This window comes from Leuresthes tenuis, unplaced genomic scaffold (genome assembly GCF_036924035.1).
Source record: "Leuresthes tenuis unplaced genomic scaffold, fLeuTen1.0.hap1 SCAF_18, whole genome shotgun sequence".
In the NCBI taxonomy this organism is placed as follows: Eukaryota; Metazoa; Chordata; class Actinopteri; order Atheriniformes; family Atherinopsidae; genus Leuresthes; species Leuresthes tenuis.
Window position 1 is genome coordinate 32221681 of NW_027325372.1, and position 17053 is coordinate 32238733.

Below are 17053 nucleotides of genomic sequence, written 5' to 3' on the forward strand. Positions count from 1 at the left end.
ATCTTGGAAATCAAGACTTTTTGTTTGATGCAAACAGGAATTCCTGGTACTTAGCTTTGCTGTGCAGCCATGTCAGTATGCTTGCTGCTAACCACAAACAAGTCAGCTTATTCGCTTGGATACCGAAGGAGACAGTCCCAAATCCCTTTGTTCAACAGAATCATATACTAAAGTATGCTGGAGGAATTTTCATCTTTGGGATTTAAACAAATTCCACATACATACTAGCCTGTTGCAGCTGTTCCCAAACTGGTTAGAGAACTCAGCTCTGTTATGATCGTAGCGGCCTACATAACCTGCAAGCTAATGCTTAGTTAGAGCTGGAGGAGCTGTACAGCCTGATAAACAGTAATATGAATGCAAATCCAGAGGCTGCAGTGATTGTGGCTGGGACTTCAACCATGTGGAATTAAAAGCTTTGCTCCCCAAATTCCACAAGTTCATCAACTTTCGGACCAAAGACAATAACACACTAGACCAGGTTTATTGCAATTTTCCAGCGGCATACAATTCAATTCAATTCAATTCAATTTTATTTATAGAGCACGAAAAAACAAATGTTATCTCAAAGCACTTATATAGTCAATAATAATATAGTCAAATTCAAGCCAATTGGAATTCAATTCATTGTAATCATAATCCAATGAAATCCAATTAATTAATTTTGAAATAATCCAATTCATTCATATAGAGTCAATTCAAAAACAATATCCTAGCGAAGGAAACCAACAGATTGCACCGAAACTTGTCTTCAGTCCAATGAGGCGACTGTGGAAAGGAACGACTCCCTTTTAACAGGAAGAAACCTCTGGCAGAACCAGACTCAGGAAGGGTGGCCATCCGCCTCGACCAACTGGGGTTTGAGAAGACAGAAAAGAGGGGGAAAAAACACCATAACACAATTCAAAGGATACCTGTTGGAACAGGGAAACACAAGTTAATAACCACAATAATGTCACATGTACATAATATCATTTGAGAAATTAAACAGGGGGAAAAAGAGAGCAAAGTGAGGAAAGGTGTGACAGATGAGGTCCCCCAGCAGTCTAAGCCTATAGCAGCTTAACTATGGGATGTTTCAGCATCACCTGAGCCATCCCTAACTATAAGCTTTATCAAAAAGGAAAGTTTTAAGCCTAATCTTAAAAGTGGAAAGGGTGTCTGCTTCCCGGACATTTACTGGCAGCTGGTTCCACAAGAGAGGGGCCTGATAACTGAAGGCTCTACCTCCCATTCTACTTTTAGAAACTCTGGGAACAACAAGTAAACCTGCAGTTTGGGAGCGAAGTACTCTGTTGGGAAAATATCTAACAATGAGATTTTTAAGATATGATAGAGCTCGGTCATTAAGAGCTTTATATGTGAGGAGAGGAATCTTAAATTCTTTTCTGAATTTAACAGGGAGCCAATGAAGAGAAGCTAAAACTGGAGAAACATGATCTCTCCTGTTAGTTCTCATCAGAACTCTGGCTGCAGCATTTTGGATCAGCTGGAAGCTTTTCAGAGAATATGTGGGACAGCCCAAAAATAAAGAATTACAGTAGTCTAATCTTGAAGCAACAAATGCATGAACTAGTTTCTCAGCATTGCTCTGAGACAGGATGTTGCTGATTTTGGCAATATTATGAAGGTGAAAGAAGGCAGTCCTAGAAACCAGTTTTATATGTGCGTCAATTGATAAATACTGGTAAAAAATAATTCCAAGGTTCCTCACTGTAGAACTAGTAGCCAAGGAAATACCATCTAGAGTAACTATATAACAAGACAATTTCTCCCTGAAGCGCTCAGCTCCAAACAGAACAACTTCAGTTTTGTCTGAATTTAAAAGCAGACACTTCTGACTCATCCAGGTCTTTATGTATTTAAGACAGGCTTGTAGTCTGACCAACCTATTGGTTTCATCTGGTTTCATAGATAAGTACAGTTGAGTATCATCAGCATAACAATGGAAATTTATGCCATGCTGTCTAATAATGTTACCTAATGGAAGCATGTATGTAGTAAAAATAATCCAAGCGCAGAACCCTGAGGAACTCCATGACTTACTCTAGTGTGCGAGGAAGATTCTTAATTTACAATAACAAACTGGAATATATCAGATAACTATGACTTAAACCAGCCTAATGTAGCTCCTTTAATCCCAGTAACATGTTCAAGTCTCTGTAACAGAATGTTATGATCGACTGTATCAAATGCAGCACTGAGATCCAACAGGACAAGTACAGAAACAAGTCCGCGATCAGAGGCTAAGAGGAGATCATTGGTAACTGGTAACCAGTGCTGTTTCTGTGCTATTATGCACTCTGAATCCTGACTGAAACTCTTCAAACAGATTATGTCTATGTAAATGATCACAAAGTTGAGCTGCAACTATTTTTTCAAGAACTTTAGACAACAAAGGGAGATTGGATATAGGTCGATAATTAGCCAACACTTCTGAATCAAGAGTAGGTTTTTTAAGTAAAGGTTTAATTACAGAAACCTTAAAAGTCTGAGGTACATGTCCTCTCAACAAAGACAGATTGATCAAATCCAATATGGAAGTGTCAATTAAGGGGAAAACCTCCTTGAACAGTCTGGTTGGGATTGGGTCTAACATACAAGTTGATGGTTTAGAAGAGACTATTGCTGTTGTTAGCTCAGAGAGATCAACTGGGCAGAAGCGTCTAAATACAAATCAGGTTCTAAAGATACTTCTAAAGCTGCTCTACTTGATGATACATCAGTGATGATAGTGGGAAGGATTCCATTAATCTTCTCTCTGATAGAAACAATTTTATTGATAAAGAATCTCATGAAATCATCACTGCTGAGAGTTAAAGGAATACATGGCTCAACAGAGCTCGGACTCTTTGTCAGCCTGGCAACAGTGCTGAAAAGAAACCTGGGATTATTCTTATTCTCTTCTATCAATAATGAATAATAAGCAGTTCCAGCTTTACGAAGTGCTTTCTTATACGTTATTAAACTATCTTTCCATACTAATTGAGACTCTTCTTAATTAGAGGAACGCCGCTGTCTCTCCAGCTTTCTTGCAGTCTGCTTTAAAGCAGCTGTGAATTATACCAAGGAGCCAACCTCTTATGACTGACTACCTTCCTTTTCAGAGGGGCAACATTGTCCAGTGTTGTACGCATTGAAGCTATAGTGCTGTCAACAAGAGAGTCAAGTTCTACTGGAGTAAAATTTAGGTAGCCGTCCTCTGTCATATCAGCACATGGCAGTGAAGAAAAGGATGATGAAATCAACTCTTTAAAACTGGTTACAGCATTCTCTGACAGACACCTTCTATATGTAGAATTCTTCTCAGAAGCCATATAGTCAAGTAATGTAAATTAAAAAGTTATTAAAAAATGGTCAGACAAGACGGGGTTATGGGGGAACACTGTTAACTGTTCACTCTCAATGCCATAAGTCAGCACAAGGTCAAGGGTATGATTAAGGCAGTGAGTAGGTCTGTGAACACTTTGAGAAAATCCAAGAGTCTAATATAGAATTAAAGTTAATATTTAGGCTGTCATTTTCAACATCTACGTGAATATTAAAGTCACCCACTACAATGACTTTATCTGTACTCAGCACTAACTGGGATAAAAACTCTGAGAATTCAGACAGAAACTCAGAATAAGGGCCAGGTGGACGATACACAACAACAAACACAAGAGGTTTTTGTGATTTCCACTTTGGGTGGGAAAAACTGAGAATCAGAGATTCAAAAGAGCTAAAACTAATCTTGGGTCTAGGACTGATTAGTAACCCTGATCTGAAGATAGCTGCCACTCCTCCTCCTCTGCCTGTGGTTGGAGGAACGTGAACATTTAAATAGTCAGAGGGAGTTGATTCATTAATGCTAACATGATCCTCCTGCTGCAGCCAGGTTTCTGTAAGACAAAATATATCAATATGATGATCACAGATCAAATCATTCACTAACAGAGACTTCCAAAGGAGAGATCTAATATTCAGCAAACCACATTTAATAGTTTGATGTTTTTGTTCAGTTAAAGTTTTTGTTTTAAATTTTTTTTGCACAAGAGGATTTGCTCCTTTTGTGTTTTTTGATTGAGGGGGGGGCAGCATCATGTGGGAAGCCACAGAGAAGTGTGTAAGACTACAACTCTGCATCCTGGTCTCAACCCTGGGTCGTCATGTTTTTGGATGACTAATAAATTCGTCCATATTTCTAGAAATGAGAAGAGCTCCTTCCAAAGTGGGATGGATGCCGTCTCTCCTCATCAGACCAGGTTTTCTCCAGAAAGATTGCCAATTATCTATGTAGCCCACGTTGTTTGCTGGACACCATCTAGACAACCAGTGATTGAAGGAGAACATGCGGCTAAACATGTCATCACTGGTCAGACGTGAATACTTTATTTACGCTTATGCTTAGCTAGTAGTCTTAAAGAGGATTCTATGTCGCCCGCTCTGGCCCCTGGAATGCATTTGACTATGGTCGCTGGTGTCGCTAATGCCACGTTTCTGACTATAGAGCTGCCAATTACCAGGGTTTTGTCCTCAGCGGGTGTGTGGCTGAGTGGGGAAAATCTATTTGAAATGTGGACAGGTTGATGGTGAACCATGGGCTTGACTTTAGGGCTATGACTCCTCTTCCTGACAGTCACCCAGCCACTCTGACGTACCGGCTGCTCGGGATCTGCTAGGGGACAACTAATGGAGCGAGCTACGCTAACTGGCTCCACTCTGGCTAAAGGGGCCTGGCTCACTATCGGGTGGTTTTCAACAGTGCAGAGCCGAGCTTCCAATTCAGATAACCTTGCCTCCAAAACTACAAAAAGACAACATTTGTTACATGTACCATTACCACTAAAGGAGGCAGAGGAGTAACTAAACATCTGACACACGGAGCAGGTGAAAGCAGGAGATGGTGAAGCTCCTGGTGAAGAAGGCCCAACAATGGTTCTTCTTGCTCAGGAAGCTGAAGCAGGCTGGACTCTCCTCTCATCTGCTTGTGAACTTCCACAGAGCAACAATAGAGAGCATTTTGTGTCTCAGTCAGAGGGGATACATGAGTGCCATCGGATCGGATTAATGGCTAAATTAAAATAAAACTGAGTTATTCAGTTCATGTGGACACCTTAATCTAAAAAAAAAAAACGGATCGGATCAGGTTACTCACAATCGAATTAAGACCCCGAGATAACTCAATCCAAATGTATACTAAACGTGCATGTAGACGACAGTGGATCGGATTAAGCGTTCTGCAAATGCTCGAGATTTTTTCCCACGATAGTCACCCAGAAGTCGAAGGAGACGATATTACTGTTGTTGTCGCCGCCATCACAAAGAAACAAACAACGCGATGGAGAATGCGCCGTTGTGCTTCGCATTTGTGCCATAACCATGCTCATCACAAATGTAGAGGGATGCAGCTTCATCTTGCTCTTCGTTCGCCATCTTTCTCAAATGCCTGAGTTTTGCTGTTGTTGGTGGTGAAGACGTCAACCGGAAGTGGCTCTATTAGCGATAGCTGAAATGGGTACAGCGCCACCTATCGTACCGGGGTATGACATGCTTTGTGCCAGTGATTCCATTCATTCACCGCCACGTAACAAAGGATACCAGGGAAATTCAGACCAGGGAAATGGAAGTTTCTGAGATATAAGTCATCATGGTTTATTTATTTATTCTTTTAGCACTAGCTAATACTAACAGCTTACATAGTAAAGACAATGTACACAAATTTCAAAGTAGGTTTTGATATTATTTTTTGAAAAATTATTTTTGCAACATTTTGTCATTGAATCCTTTCCAGTTGAACAATTGCTTTTTGTATTTCAGACAACCCGCTGCCTTGAGGACAAGCTGCGTTTTCAGCATAACACCTGTCTTTTCACTCTCTTTGCTACACTGAACACTGTGTACTACTCTTGTGATTTAACATCATGGGCATGTTTTTTATAAAGATGTAGACCTCCAAGAAGAATTGTTTAAATACCTTAATATATACAAAATGTTTAAACTCAGTATTTAACAGTGCACATGTATAACTACTGTCATGGCGGCTGGTAGCCACGCACACAAACAAAGTAGAACCCAAGAGCAGACTGTGACAGGGTAAGACGGAGAATAGTTTATTTATAGTGTTTAGATGGTAAGGAGGTTCCGGGAGATTCTGGCACGGTGGTTCACTAAAACGAGAGTGTTTGTCAGTTGAGTCCAAGGAGAATCCGTAATGTGAAATAGACAGAGACGCTTACATATTTCCAGGAGGGGTACCAGGAGTTGTAGATTGCTGTGAAGCTGTTCTGAGGCGCAGGCACTGTGAGCAGGCATGTCAAGGCAGAAGGTAGCAGATCCGGAGTTGAATAGTGAATCGGCAATGGAATATTAATCCAACAGGATTCCAGGACTGAAGATCTCAACGTAGAATAAAGTGAAATAGAAGGCAGAAGGTAAGGAGCAACGAATATCTTTGACACAAGGATTTAACGTAGACCAGATTTACCACGAAGGCAGTAAGACAATCTGGTGTCGTCTGTGGCTCCAGCTAGACCTTATGAAGTACGTAAGGACACAAACCCCCCGTTCCGTGAATGAAGAGCGGACGTAACCGCCCGCCCAGTTCTTTAATGTCTGGGGTATTGAGGGTGCATCAACCCGGTTGGGACATAGAAGGGAGAGCCGCTGATCGTTTAGTTTGGGAGCTGCTGATCTACGTTATAAAAGTTATTTTTAGTGACAGTCACATCAACAGTGACCAGGTTATAATTTTGGCACAAAGCATCAAATGGCAACAATTAAGTTTAGTTGTGGACACGGTCCCTTCAAAAATAATAGTAATAAGGAGTCTGCTACATCAATCCGTTGCTTTGCATCCTCCGACAGATTGTCTGGTGGTCTACGCCGAGCAGCTCCACTATTTCCTTTATTTTTAAACCATTTAATAAATAGCTTTCAATGGACTCGAACGGGATGTTGATGGTTGGTTGTCCTCGTCCCATTTGAGGCTCCACAGCATCCAGCTGTTCCAGGACTGAACAGAGGTTTAATATGGCAACCTCATTAATGTGTAAATCTGTGACGGCAGAGTATGCAGCCAAGCTCCCTGACTTGTTCTACTCGGCCATGGGCATCAGACCCAGATATATTATTAGATTCTACCTGCTCAGCTAATTCTAACAGTGTTTGCACAATTTGAGGGAGCGCCATGATCTGTGATGCATCCTCTAAAGACCCGGCAATTCAATCAATTTCCCGGCACATTTGCAATGTAATGCAATGCAGATGTGCACACCGCCCCCTACCGAACAAGATGGGTAGCTCGGTCAGCAGGGAGCTGAAGAAGAGCTGACGTCACTCTGCTGCGCCGCTCAGATTGCTTTTTCGTTTTTGAATCATGGGCAGTACTTTGCGGGCAGGACATGAAAACGAAAAAGCAATAATGTGCAGTCTTGAAGAAGAAAATGCAAATGCAAATGGAAGGATTAATTACTAATTATATTTATGAGTCCAATAATGCAGCCACATTCTTAAAATGGAGAATCATTTCTGCAAATGCATTTTAATTTTGATTATGGTCACGATTCGCTTCCATACACTCTGTCCTGAGGCATCTCCCTTTGTCTATACACACACAAACATTTCATATCACATGATTGGAACTAATATAGCATATGATTCATATATGGCACACATTTATGGTGTAGCACAAGAGTGTAATTATAGCACATGGGATGTGCATCATGAGATAACAACTAAAAACTCTAACACACCACACTCTTGTAGCAGCCTGCTGCAGTAGCTCCAGACATATTCAGACTTTCTTTGCATCTACTAAGCTTTTTTTCTCTGAACACACATTTTTGTAATATTTTTCTGTGCTGGTTTGGATGCTGGCCTGCTGATGTGATTTCTGCTAGTAACTCTGGCACTGTTTTTACATCTCTTATAATGCATCACCATGGCAACCATAAAGTTGTTTGCATGTGAGAGCAACTGATTGAGCTTTCAAAAGCTGGAATAAGATGTAAAATCTAGATGAGTTGAAAAGGTGATGTCTTGGAGATGCAGAGCAGAAAAAAAAAACAGAAAAGAAAGAAAAAAGAAGTTGAGACCATTTCTGCTCTTGAACATAATTGGAATACTGAAATCTCTGGCAGATACAGCTAAGCTTAGAACACTAAGGGCTCAGTAGGAATATCAGGAACACATTGTTATTTTTTTTCACTGAAACATGGCTGCTGGAACAGCTAACACCTCAGTTTCAAGACGAGAAGAAGAATAGAAATAGAATAGAAAAATACTTTATGTATGAGCCATATTCTGATTCTGATTCTGCTGATTCTGGAAGCATACAGTTTTCGACTGTGCCTAGTATGTGCTTATGTGGTTTTGATGTAGTGAGCAATTCAGATTTTTGTTTTAGCTACATGTATTATGAGTTAAAGTTATCGCTGTTGTATGATATATGAAGGAAATTAAACCTGTGAGATAATTGTGAAACGAAACTTACCATTTTGATATGTTCGGAGCACACTGGGCGCACGTCTAAACTTAAATCCTCCGTATAAGCAACCAGTACTAGACTTCGTTTAGGGCTTAGTCAGTACAATTTTTAGGTCGAAAACTGCTTTGATTGAGATTACCGTTGATCAAGAGGAAGCGGACCTGTGACATTGTGGATTCACGTGTTTGTTTTAAAACCTCGGATGTGATGTGCGCAAATGTTTGAAGTTGTGGATTGCTAATTGGAGCTTTACCGGAGTAAGCTGCAGGGCCAGCAAAATACCAGCATCATGACACCTGGACACCATTCATATAAGCCGGCCAATGATCAATTGGGGTATGTGTTGATCAGCGCTGATTTTATGAATGGCCATGGTAAAAACGTGAGGTTAAATTAACACCCAAAACTTGGCTGGAAAAAATGATCATTTTAGAAAATGAAAGAAAGTCTGAGTTTGGTAAATTGTCGAAAGTAAAACAATATATTGCTGAATGGATGGTTGATAAAGAGCATATAAATGAGGTTGACAGGAGAGGAGGATCAGATTTGACCCCAAGACAGCATTTCAAACATGCAGTCAATGCATCATGGCTCAAGTAGCATATCGTCAAGTAGCAGATCCTCCACTTCTTCAGCCAGATGCATCGCAGAGGCAGAACAGGCCATGCTCTTGGCTCAAGCTGCTGCTTTAAAGGATTAGCATGCATTGGAGGAGCAGGAGCTCATCTTAAACTTGGAGGAGCAACTTGAGCTGGACACCAGCCGCAAGAACGCAGTTCTAAGAACTGTCCACCTCAAATTTCATTATAAGAACTGCCCTTCCCCAGGGGAACTGTTTCATTTTGCATTCACGCATGAGTCAGGGACCTTGACAGGGACTGATGTGATGCAACTGTCTGCGACAGACGTGTTACTTTAGCACCACACACAACAACAAAACCCATGAAAAGTAAGGAGAGAAGAAAACAAAACAACACCACCAAGAAGCTAACATGGAGAGCGAAGAGGCCACCGTGTTCATGGTCTGCATGGCAGTAATATTAATCATGGACGATCACATCAGGCATCTTAGATCGAGGCTGGAAGAGGACACAGCGAGAGTCAGGAGACGGAGAATCGAGCAGCAGGCGATACTTCTTCATTTCATGAAGGAACAAAGGAGAGCAGAGCGCTGCAGACAAAGGAGATGGGGCGGAGCTACCAACCTCCAAACACATATATGTTCCTATGGAACCCAGAAAAGACCCTGCCTCAGAGAAGGAGCTAAAATGGTTCCAGGAACTGAAAGCCGTGGTCCCGAGTTCCTGTATGTCCGAATGCGCGAAAAAACGGCTCTAATCCTGAAAAGGTTATAGGAACTGCAAAAGGTTCCTACAGTGGGAATGTGCCTACCGATATAGCTGCCACTTCTGCTAATCTAGCAGTGCTACAGTTAGGTAGCAGCGTCCATTCAAGTTAATCAGATGAAATTGCTTCCTACATCAGAAAAGGGGCGAGATCTAAGCTCCCGCTCACCTCTCTCAATCCACAGGTTTCAATATTTGTGGCTTCGTCCTCACAGCAGCATGCATCTTTACCACTACAAAGCAATACTTCACTATTGGTAACGCCAACTATCATGCCAAATTTTGGGGGAAAAAACACAAATTTTACATCACAACCAAAGCCAAAGTCAAGGCTCTCAACCCCCTCAGTTACAATCAAAGACAACCTTCAGTCAAAGCTTTCAACCTACTCTAGGCCAACAAATGTTGCAACCCCTGCAAGGCCAAAATCAGACAGTAGATATCTACAATATGTTGCTGTCTACTTAATATGACAGCAAAAAGTTGCTCAAAGAGCACTTTGGAGATGAGTTCAAGATAACAGCGGCCTACATGGAGAAGGTCACAGGATGGCCAAGTATCAAAGCTGAAGACACCAAAGCGCTCAAAGCTTATGGACTTTTCCTTTGTGAGTGTTCCAATGCTCTGGATGATCCTCAGTACTTGGATATGCCAGCAAACATATCTTCTAAGTATATTCTAAGTCAGAAGGTTCCGTAAAAACTCAGAGACAAGTGGAGAGCAAAGGCATGTGAGATACTGAAGAAAACAAGTTGAAGAGCATGGTTCTCAGATATATCAGATAAGTTTATCGAGCACTAGGTCAGAATCACTTCAGATCCAGTCTTTGGTGACATACAGGGCACTTCACCTGTTATCAAAGGAGCTACAAAAGCAAGCAAGTTACAGGTGAAACTGTCACAGGTGAAACCACAGCTGAGAAGAAACAGCTTTGCAACACAGGTGGTCATTGAGGATAGATGCAAAGCGGACACTCGCAAGAATGAGGATGGATACAGCAAACCAGATGATGACAAGAAGGTGACATCCTTTAAGAATGATTCTATTTCCTACCTTTATTGTGATGCTGGTGGTCATGTTTTGGAACAATGTTTTAAACTGGGAAGAAAGACACACAGGAAGAAACGGGACTATCTAAAGAAGAAAGGTCTGTGTTTCAGTTGCCCAGGACACTTGAGCAAGAATTGCGACAGGCACATCACTTGTAAACAGTGCAACCGAATGCATCCCAGTTCTTTGCACATTGGAGAGAAGGAAAGGGTTACTCAGAAGGATCAGAAGGATAGTGTGCAGAAAGTTACTGTGCAGTCAAAGACATCTTACTGCTGTACAACGTCCTCTGCTTGTGGTCTTACAGGGGCTGGCCACTGCAATAGAATTCTTCCCATTTTACCTGTCAAGGTGAAGTGCTCAAAAGGAAAGCTTATTGAAACTTGTGCTTTTCTGGACCCAGGGAGTACAGGAACATTTTGCACCAGGAAGCTCATAGAGAAGTTGAACATAGAAGGACACAAATTTAAGATACATATCTGCATCTTGGGCCATATTAATGCAATAGAAAGCTCCATTGTTCGCAGTCTGGAGATTTCAGGATTTTCTGATGAGTCCTTCTGTCCACTTCCCAAAGTGTGTACCCAGAAAGAGATGCCTGTCTCTGCAGCCAACATAATCAGCGAAAGGGAGCTGAGAAAGTGGCCTTATTTAGAGGATGTAAAGATTCCCCACATAAACGCTGATGTTGACCTCTTAATTGGCACAAATGCCTCCAAGATGATGGAGCCTTGGGAGGTGATTGATAGTCATCAGAACCTTACTGGTGTGGGTAATGAATGGTCCGTTACAGGGAAGTAGCGACTGTGGCAGTGACCACCCAGTTTATGCCAACAGAATCGCCATTGACAGAATTGAAGAACTATTAACCAGCCAGTACAACTGCGACTTAAATGAGAGAGCTTCTGCGGAACAGGAAGAAATGTCAAGGGAAGAAAAGAAATTTATGGAGATAATGCAAAGCTCTGCTCAGCTTCAGAACAGAAACTACATGTTTCATAGGAAAAGATGTTTCAATGCCTAACAACCTCTGTGTTGCCATGCAACGTGTTTGTGATCTGAAAAGGAGACTTCAGAAAGACAGATTTCATGAAGAGTACAGGAACTTTCTTGCAACAGCAAAGGTATGGTATATCCCACACCATGGCGTCTATTCAATTCAATTCAATTCCATTTTATTTATATAGCGCCAGATTACAACAATAGTCATCTCAAGGCACTTAAGTAATATAGTCCAATTCAAGCCAATTGGAATTCAATTCATTGTAATCATAATCCAATTAATTCATATAGAGCCAATTCAAAAAATTAATATCCTAGCTAAGGAAACCAACAGATTGCACCGAAACTTGTCTTCAGTCCAATCTCCCGTCCTGAGCGTGCCTGTGGCGACTGTGGAAAGGAACGACTCCCTTTTAACAGGAAGAAACCTCTGGCAGAACCAGACTCAGGAAGGGTGGCCATCCGCCTCGACCAGCTGGGGTTTGAGAAGACAGAAAAGAGGGAAAAGAGGGGGGAAAAACACCATAACGCCATTCAAAGGATATCTGTTGGAACAGGGAAACATACGTTAATAACCACAATAATGTCACATGTACATAAAATCAATTCTGAAATTAAACAGGGGGAAAAAGAGAGCAAAGTGAGGAAAGGTGTGACAGATGAGGTCCCCCAGCAGTCTAAGCCTATAGCAGCTTAACTATGGGATGTTTCAGGATTACCTGAGCCATCCCTAACTATAAGCTTTATCGAAAAGGAAAGTTTTAAGCCTAATCTTAAAAGTGGAAAGGGTGTCTGCTTCCCGGACATTTACTGGCAGCTTATTCCACAAGAGAGGGGCCTGATAACTGAAGGCTCTACCTCCCATTCTACTTTTAGAAACTCTGGGAACAACAAGTAAACCTGCAGTTTGGGAGCGAAGTGCTCTGTTAGGAAAATACCTTACAATTAAATCTTTAAGATATGATGGAGCTCGGTCATTAAGAACTTTATATGTGAGAAGAAGAATCTTAAATTCTATTCTGAATTTAACAGGGAGCCAATGAAGAGAAGCTAAAACTGGAGAAACATGATCTCTCCTGTTAGTTCTCATCAGAACTCTGGCTGCAGCATTTTGGATCAGCTGGAGGCTTTTCAGAGAATATGTGGGACAGCCCAATAATAAGGAATTACAGTAGTCCAATCTTGAAGTAACAAATGGATGAACTAGTTTCTCTGTATCACCCTGAGACAGGATGTTGCTGATTTTAGCAATATTACGAAGGTGAAAGAAGGCAGTCCTAGAAACCAGTTTTATATGTGCGTCAAATGATAAATTCTGGTCAAAAATAACTCCAAGGTTCCTCACTGTAGAACTAGAAGCCAAGGAAATACCATCAAAGCAGTCTACCATCCACGGAAGGGAAAGCTTAAATTATTAGTTAAAGTTATCGCTGTTGTATAATATATGAAGGAAATTAAACCTGCAAGATAATTGTGAAACTTTTGATATCTTCCGAGCGCACTGGGCACACGTCTAAACTTAAATCCTCCGTATAAGCAACCAGTACTAGACTTCGTTTAGGACTTAGTCAGTACACTTTATTCATCCCCCAGGGGGGAAATTCAAAGTTAGTTAAGTAGCTCAAAATTAGTTCTTTAAAAAAAAAATGTTTACAACGATTGTATATTGGAACAATAACAACAATCATGATAATTATAAATTAATACCTAAATAAATAAATTTGAGAAAAACATCAAAGTCAGCAATCACTGTTAAAACTGTGGGGACAAACGACCTCCTGAACCTCTCAGTCCTATAGCTCAGTGAGATGAGCCTCTCACTGCAGCTACTCTCTCCACCTTTTTCTTGTACTCCACCTTAGCTTGAAATAGTATCTTTTTAATGTTATTTTGTACACTCCTCCACCTCCATCCCCATTCTGGAATCACAGTGTCCCTACAGAAGTTAATGTAGTCAGTGATGGTGCTGACCCTCCTGTCCATGTCAATGTCCATTTCTTCTATCTCCAGCAGTACAGCCCAGTTTGTGACATCAAAGCAGTCTCTCAATGCATCACTTGCCTCTGGTGACCACTTCCTGAAAGATCTGGTAGTAACGGGAAGTCTTTGTACACAAGGTCTGTATGTGGGTTGTAGATAGACCATGCTGTGATCAAATATACCCAGTGGTGGAAGAGACACTGCCCTGTAAGCCTCCTTCACGTTAGCATAGAACAGATCTAATGTCCTTTCTCCACATGTTGGACAGTCCACATACCGTATGAAGCCAGTCAGGCAGGAGGATAGAGAGACGTGGTTGAAATCCCCCGTGATTGCAATGAATGCCTCATGATGCTGGGTCTGTATCCTAGCAACAGCGTCATGGATGATGTGACATGCCGTTGTAGGTGCCGCCCTCGGTGGAATGTAAACAACGATGTCAACTCTATATGGGAACTCTCTGGGTGCATAGAACGCACGAAAACCAGCTGACAGCAGTTCAGTGTCCGGACAGCATACCCTCTCCTTAACGGTCAAATTGTGGAGGTTAACCCATCTCTGATTAAAAAAACAGGATAACCTGCCCACCTGCCCCCGCCTTTCCGCTTACTGTCCGTACTCAGGTCACAATCCGCTCGTCCGAGTGTGAAGCTGGATATGTCCACACATGAGTCTGGTGTGTTGTCGTTCAGCCAGGACTCAGGCAGACGAATCAAACTGCTCTGTTTATATAGCCGTTGGTTCCACACAAGCGCCTTTAGCGTTTCCGATTTAGCGTTTCCCATAATCACTGAGGGCAGAAAAGACTCCACCTACTGTTGTGCCTTTTTGCCTTTTTGCTCCAGCTCTGCATCCACGGTACAGCTTCAATTCCGCGTCTAATCCTTGACAGTGCCAACAGTTCTTCTCTTGTGTACTCTGCTCTACTGAGACTATACATGCTTATCAACAACAGATGATGTAATCCTAGACATGCCACTGGGAAGGAACGTCTCTGCACCCCAATTGTTGAATGGTTTGCTTTGAGTTCCTGTCCACGTTGTCTTCTGAGAGTTCACCTGTGTTACCTCCCAGCGCTATGTATGTGTTCATCAGCAAAGTTCTTGCCAAGCTATAAAAACAACACTCCAATCCATCCAAGATTTACTCTATCTCTACTACACTTAAATTTGCCTATTTTATTAATTCATCTTATTGGAAAATGCAATTTCTTTGATTATAATTTCATTTGAATTTGAATTTGAATTAATTATAAATAAAATTGAAGTATAATAATTAACTATACCAAAGAATCATCACCTTAACATAGTGGGGTATCTCCATGATCCTGTCATTTGTATTGTCTGGGGTGTTTGCCCTTGGTAGGGTCTCCCACGGCAAATCAGGGGAGGAATCAGACGAAGAGTGATCCAAAGACCTCGACAGAGCGGCACCAGACAGTTAAAGTTACCTCACTCGAAAAAGGGAAACCAGAGGACCCCTCTGGAGCCAGGCCTGGTAGGGTGGGAGCTCGCCGGTGAGCACCTGGTGACCGAGAGTTGGCTCTTTGTTCAGACTCAGCCTAAAGAAGAAGCACGAAGCCACCTCCATGTGGGCACACCACTTGTGGGGAGGAAAATCAAGGTCGGGTGCAATCTGATGAAGGTGAAGGCGGGAACCTGGGTGTGCTAATCCCCTGCATTGCAAACTGGATCTAGGGAAATGAAATGTCAGCTCGTTGGCGGGGAAAGCTGGTGTGTGAAGTGAAGCAGTACCAACTAAATTTATTTGGGCTCACATCCACACACAGTGTTGGCTCTTGAACCAAACTCCCGGAGAAGGACATGACTCATTCATACTCCTGAGTTGTCCATGGGGAGAGACGTCGGGCGAGTGTGGGGATACCCACAGGCCCCTGGCTGAATGCCTCCATGTTGGAATTCTCCCCGGTGAGCTTGAGGGTCGCCTTACTACGGCTTCAGGTCGCAGGAGGAAAGGCTCTGAGTGTTTTTTGTGTGTATGCACCAAACAGCAGTTCAGATTACCCAGCCTTCTTGGAGTCTCTGGGTGGCGAGGGAGTTACCTGGGGATTCCATTGTTCTTCTGGGAGACTTCAATGCCCATTTTGGCAGTAATGGAGTGACCTGAAGAGGTGTGATAGGGAGGAATGGCCCCCCTGATCTGAACTGAGGACATTGTCGAGGAGTGGAAGGAGCATTTTGAGGATCTCCCCATTCAAGTTGACATGTCCTACATTGGGGAGGTACAGTCTGAGGACTTGGAGAAAGTCGTATCTTTAGAACCTGATTTGTGTTTAGAGGTTTAGAGGTTTACCTCTCGTATAAGAGGTTTACCCCTTAATCGACACTTCCATATTGGATTTGATAAATCTGTCTTTGTTGGCAGGATATGTCCCTCAGACTTTTAAGGTTGCTGTAATTAAACCTTTACTTAAAAAACCTACTCTTGATTCAGAAGTGTTTGCTGATTATCAAGCTCTTTCCAATCTCCCTTTTATATCTAAAGTTCTTGAAAAAATAGTTGTAGCTCAACTTTGTGATCATTTACACAGAACTATCCAAAATGCTGCAGCCAGAGTTCTGATGAAAACTAGCTGGAGAGATCATCTTTCTCCAGTTTTAGCTTCTTTTCATTGGCTTTCTCTTCATAAAGCTTCCAAGCTCCATCATATCTTAAAGACCTCATTGTTAGAGATTTTACCAACAGAAAACTGCAGGTTTACTTGTTGTTCCCCAAGTTTCTAAAAGTAGAATGGGAGGCAGAGCCTTCAGTTAAGTTCAGGAAGCAGACACCCTCTCTACCTTTATGATTCAACTTAAAACTTTCCTTTTTGATAAAGCTTTTAGTTAGGTGAACCTGAAACATCCCATAGTTAAGCTGCTATAGGCCGAGACTGCTTGGGGGCTTCCTGTGTCACATCTCTCCTCACTTTGTTCTCTTTTCTCACCCTTTTATTTCCTCATATGACAACATGTACATTTGGCATTGTTGTCATTAACTTGTGTTTCTCTTTCTCAGGAGGTATCCTTTGAAGGATGTTATGGTGTTTGTTGTCTACTCTTTTCTCTCCTGTCAAACCCCAGCTGGTCGAGGCGGATGGCCACCCTTCCTAAGTCTGGTTCTGCCAGAGGTTTCTTCCTGTTAAAAGGGAGTAATTTCTCTTCACAGTCGCCTCATGCACACCCAGGACGGGAGATTGGACCAAAGA

At 42.0% G+C, this 17053-nt stretch overlaps 1 protein-coding gene across 6 annotated transcripts in view; it reads left to right on the forward strand.

Annotated features, from left to right (window-relative positions):
- Positions 1–17053, forward strand: part of LOC140275380 (uncharacterized) — a 79939-nt gene that overhangs the window by 48822 nt on the left and 14064 nt on the right. The window lies entirely within an intron of this gene.